Source organism: Leptinotarsa decemlineata, unplaced genomic scaffold (genome assembly GCF_025532065.1).
Source record: "Leptinotarsa decemlineata unplaced genomic scaffold, Ldec_3_MD MMD2_P_RNA_scaffold_2, whole genome shotgun sequence".
Classification (NCBI taxonomy): Eukaryota; Metazoa; Arthropoda; class Insecta; order Coleoptera; family Chrysomelidae; genus Leptinotarsa; species Leptinotarsa decemlineata.
The window spans coordinates 15377079-15383078 of NW_027412529.1; positions in this window are offsets into that span (position 1 = coordinate 15377079).

The following is a 6000-nucleotide window of genomic DNA, read 5'->3' on the forward strand; positions in this document are numbered from 1 at the left end:
TCTTCCAGTTTGTGTCTGAAGGTTACTTCTTTGCATGATCTACACATCCATATATAGAGTTACTTATTTCAAAATTGATTATTTCTTTTCTGTCTTTGGAAAATTCCCACATTTTTTATATTAAGATGGAGTATTAGAAAGCCAAAAACTTTCTTTCCCAAAAATTAATCACTTCTGAAAATATAACCACTTCAATTCAGAAAAAAGCAACTTTTCGATAATGCACATCTTCGAAAAATATTGCGTAACTCAGAAACGATGATAGATATCGATACGCGGTTTTCACCATTCGGTTTGTCTTGAAATTTTACAGCCAAAAGTTTTCATTAATTCAACTAGTTTGAAAATTGGAGTTTGTCTTTGAAAGAGTCTAATTTGGCCCACTCTACATAAAAACCATATAGATTTTGACATTTTGGCAGAAGAAACTTCACTCTAGGTTTAATATACAGGCCTCCCAATACTTATAGTTCAACTTTTTCAAATTAATGAGCGTATACTGATTGAGGTTGAGGTGAAATAATGAGAAGCATGGGAAATTACAGTATCGATTACCTTCCAATGTGTCTGCCATCAATAAATGATTTGATATATTACTGATTATTTCAGTTTGCAGCAAATAATTGCAGAATACACACTTCTCATGAATTTCAACACTACACTATTTTGAAGTTCAGGATTTCGGCATGTTGAAGACAAATTTGGTGAAAAATTCTCCTATTTATTGCATATGCCCAATTTTCTTACTTTTCGTTATTCATCTAGTATAAATTTGAATCATTTCCATTTTGTTCCCTTCAAAGTAGTCCCCGTCAGATATAGTCTGTTTCACATGTACTCGATTTACCTCTTTTTGGTGACATTTTTCAGCCCTGTCCAAAAATTACGACCAAGGTGTCATTCGATTTGTATTTTTGCCTAGAAAATTTAAGGAAAGGTCCGAAAATGCGCCGATAAAAATTACAAAAGTTATAAACAATTAAGTGAAAAAAAAATAAGTTGGGCTTTAGTTTTTTCTTAAAATCTAGGAAAATTTTCAAAATTTTGGAAATTTGAAAAGAGATTTGAAAAGATCAATGATTTAGCGTGAGAAAAGTCCGACTCCCGAAACTGTATCTCGATTATTTATAATTTTTACAGAGCCCTGAAAATAGAGCCAAAAACGGGTAGTCTGGCTTACGCGCGCCTTTCGTCACTCTGACATAAAAACAAAAAAAATTATTCAAACATATTAAATGTAAATATTAAAGAATGAAAAAAATTATGTGATGTTGGGATACATCAATAAACAATAATCCGCAGTCAAAAAATTTATATCCCAATTTTAACGTTAATTATAAATTTGTTAATTAATAACTTTTTCTGAATTGAAAGTTAATATAAAAATCCCTATAATCATTAAACTAAAACCCCGACATTTTTTCCTTTGGTGAAGTTATCTTTAATATGCAAAACAATAGATTACCGTTGGCAAAATTAAAAAATTGTTATTTTCTATTTTTTTATTAACAATTGAAAAATATAATTTTATAAAAATACATTACAAATTTTTTTCCATTGTTTCAATGTCTAATGGCTAAAAACTAATTAATAATATTTTTTTACAGCTATTGTTAATGAATTCTTCATAAACAAATACATTGTGAGCAATTCGAACATTTTTTTTTGCATTATGTTAATTGAAAAAAATCATGATTTTTAGAAAAAAAATCGTTTCTTAAAAAAATTTCTTTGTTGCTGAAAAATGCGTTTATTAATTAACAATTATTTTTATCCTTTTTTTAATTGTTTATTGAAAAAATTTTGTTATGAACAAATTATTTTTGTTTTCAATACTCTGTTCTATAATAAAAGTAACTATGTGTTTTTTTTTTAATTTATTCTATTTTTTATAAAACTTTTGATATTGAGATATTTGATACTTGTCATTCACTCCTTCGCTTTTATAATTATATAATTATAATATCTTTTAAACTATTGCAGTTATGACAAATATGTTTTGTTCATTATGAATTTATTAACAATTTAAGCCTTTTACTAAAGTTGTAGTCCTATCATTTATTCAATTATCGATCGTTGTTTATTGAAAAAAGAAAAATTTCAAGTTAAAAAGTTTAAAACCCTAAGTTATTTTTAAATTTGATTAAATCATGTTCAGTACAGTTAAAACTTTTTTATAATTTTTATATTTTTTTTTTGTAATCTTTTAGATCGTTTTAGTGGCGGTGGCTCATCATCTGTGGTTTCTTCTGTATTTTATTATCGTGATGTTCCTTGAACCTCCTCCTCTTCGACTTCTTCAAGTATCGATTCACAGTATTCTTCAACTCCTACTGGAAAATCTTGATAATCATTGAGGTCGTCTTCATTTACATCGGGATTACTATCGATAGCATTTAATCGACCGATCATAATATCAGTATCATCACTGTCATCATCAAGTGATGGCCTCATACTGTTAGAACATGTTTCACCTTTACAGTTTTGCATAAAGATGAGCAAGGAAGCCCAGCTTTGTTACATCCACATCGATTATTACACTCTTTTATGCAGGCACAATTAAACAGCTTAAGTAAGTCGTCAGGCGCCAGTTTTTCCGTTGTTTTTATCGGCAGAAACATTGATTCAGATTTGATCCAACCCCAATCTTCCGGATTCAAATTATAATTACCAATCCAAAACTGAACTTGGTAATACGTCCTAAATGAGTGTAAATGTGTTGCTATTGTTGTTGGAGGTAAAGTTGCTGAGTTGATCGCAGTCTTCGATTTCACAATCATACTTAAGAAACACGATACTGGCATGATCTGGCGTACAAGACCAGAATAATTCGCTCTCCAGCTACTTCGATATCTTGACGAGAGGCATCGGGATTGTAGAAGACTTCCACGTATTACATCAGCTGAGGATTTTTATCTATAATATCCAGCAACTTTTTTTCCCTTTGCCGAAAATAGCGCTCGTTGTATCGCATCCTGTAAAAGCATGCGCAAACAGAATGATATTTTTCAAGTGCTTATTATTTCTGGTTTCATAAATAACATCTAACTGTTTGGTAGATGCTCGTGGTTTCCACATTGTAATATTTGAATTCTCTGGTGTGAAAGCTATCAATAAAGAAGCAAGATCTACATCAGTCCCAAATACAAAAATTTTTTATCTGGATTTTTTTCAGCAAGGTCTATGGCTGTTTGAATAATCAGTGTATCAGCATCTTCTTTAGCTTGTTTAATTGTTAAGTTTGTGTCGGCTATAAGCGCACTCTTCAATTTAGTAATGAAACGTGACTTGTTCCTTTCATTACCTAAAAACAATTATTTTTTTTTCGGTTAGCTTCATATCTATTTCAAAGGTGATTTCAGGAGTAACTTTTTTTGGAAACTGTTTGGAGCGAATGAAAAAGACAAGTAACAAGGAATCACAATATTAAAAGTTTTATAAAAAATGGAATAAATAAAAAAACACAGTTACTTTTATCATAGAACAAAGTATTGAAAAAAAAAATAAAATAAATTGTTCATAACATTTTTTTTAAAAAATAATTAAAAAAAGAAGAAAAAAAGGTTTTTCCAAAACCTTGAGAAACAAGAGAATTTATGATTTAAAAAAAAGGTTCCTTAATTTTAAAATTTAGTTGCAAAAAACGATTGTTAATTAACAAACGCATTGTTTACCAACGAAGAACTTTTTTTAAGAAACCATTTTTTTTCTGAAAATCATGATTTTTTTCCATTACCATAATGCAAAAAAAAATTCGAATTGCTTATAAACAATGTATTTGTTTATAATAAATTTATTAACAATAGCTGTAAAAAATAAAAAAAAATATTATCAATTAGTTTTTAGCCATGAGACATTGAAACAATGAAAAATTGGAAAAAAAAATTGTATTGTATTTTTTATAAAATTATAATTTTCAATTGTCAATAAAAAAATAGAAAATAACAATTTTTTATTTTGGCAACGGTAATCTATTTTTTGCCTATCAAGGATAACTTCACCAAAGGAAAAAATGCCAGGGTTTTAGTTTAATAATTATAGGGATTTTTATACACACACATACACATACAAACACACACTTTTCTAACTTAGTAAACAACAGAAAATACGAAAATTAAAAAAAAAATTTTCTGAAGAAGGACAAACTGATATCTGTTTCATAAAAAACAAAAAATCGAAAAAAATCATACACCATTGAATCTAGCAGTGTCGTAGCGAAAAAAAATACCGGGGGGTGAAAAATCCAAATTTTCCCAACCCCACTTGCAAAATTTCCCAACTTTCGAAAAAATGAAAACCGAGGGATTAGTTACTGCCATGATATAATAACTTTCTTACTTAGCTATTCAAAGATTGGCTGAATTCTTATGCCCGTTAGGGTATGCACAAACAAAAATAAATCTTGATAATTATCAAAAATAATAATGGGAATTATTCTACTTTGGACCAAGGTCCTTGATTATATTAGATTAGATTAATATGGGGTTTCTGTGCTGAATAGCCACTACACTGCGACCTTTACAGGTCTATTTTGTGTGCTCTCATGTATGCTAGAGTTCCTTGTCTAGGCCCGTCCTTGTAACTAGACCCAATAGGCCAGACCTCAAGTCCCCCATATATTGAGAGGGTTGTGGTTTTTCCTTCCCTAATGTTGCGAACCTTTTCCTTGACAGACCTTCGCAATACCATAATATGTGTACGGAGGTTTCCTCATCCTCTTGGCAAAGCCTGCATAGGGCTGTGTATGCCAGTCCGATGTTGTTCATGTGTTTGTTGAGTCGACAGTGTCCCGTCAATAGCCCGACCAGAACTGTTGATCGCCTATTCAGACTTAGTAGGTACTCCGTGAGTTTTGGCGATGTCTCTTTAATGAACTCTTTGGTTTGTCTCATACCCGGCGCTTTATTCCACCATTTTTGAGATTGTTTTTCCTTCCAGTTGCTGTTACAAGTTTTTCGCAGCGCTTTTGCTGTACCACAAAAGGGTTCTGGGCTAATGGGGAAGCATCGTGCTTCTTCTCGTGCTAGTGAATCAGCCTCTTCGTAGCCCTTGCATCCTGTGTGGCCTGATACCCAGGCTAATGACAGTCTGTTTTGACTACCTTGGTCTTCCACCATATTCACCATGTATATGAAAGGAAACAACTCTTAAATAATATTGTGCTCATTGTTTTCTACTATAATTTTTTTTATCTTCACTGCCCCAACTTTTCCAAGTGGAAAAAACAGCAAAAAGTTTGGAAATTTGTAAAATTGTCACTTCAAAGTTTGTGGACTGTTAAAGACTATTCTCTAACTTGTGAGAAATCAAACTTTTTTGAAGTTTTCAAAAAACTCAGAAATTCAAAGTATGGGATCTCCAAGTTATGCATGTTGGGAAATCCCAACCTTCTTCCGGTTTTTTCCCTCTTTTTATTACCTCTCCCTTTCTCTTCTCTCATTTTTATTGTTTTAATTTTCATTAATTTTTTTACTATAATTTTTTCTATCTTCACGGCCCAAATTTTCCCAACTTTTTCCCAAGTCGAAAAAGCAAGGGGAGGAGGCTTCCCATTCCCCCATGGCGACGGCCCAGTCGCCTAGCCATCCAAAACATGTTGCTGACTTTTCCACTATAAAATGAATATTGGAAACGATATTTTCGAATGTTAGTTGTCAAAATTATTTTTAAATAAAACTGCCTTGGTTGATTTTGTCAATGTGACAGTGACAATTCAATTTTCTTTGAACAGATTCAGTTTGAGCCTCTTATCTTCTCAAAATACAAATCCATATTTCTATACGGACTTCTAAGTAATGAGCTCTTCCAAAAGACTGGTTGTTATTTTGAAACAAACCAGACACGATAGCATTCATAATGTTAATATGATATGAAAATTATTATTTCTGAATCCTTTTCAACCCCAACCAAAATCCTCCCTCAGCTGTTGAAGTGACGGATTTTTTTTAGACCAATTTCAATGGTATTGAAATTTTCTCCACAGTAACCAACTCGTAGTGC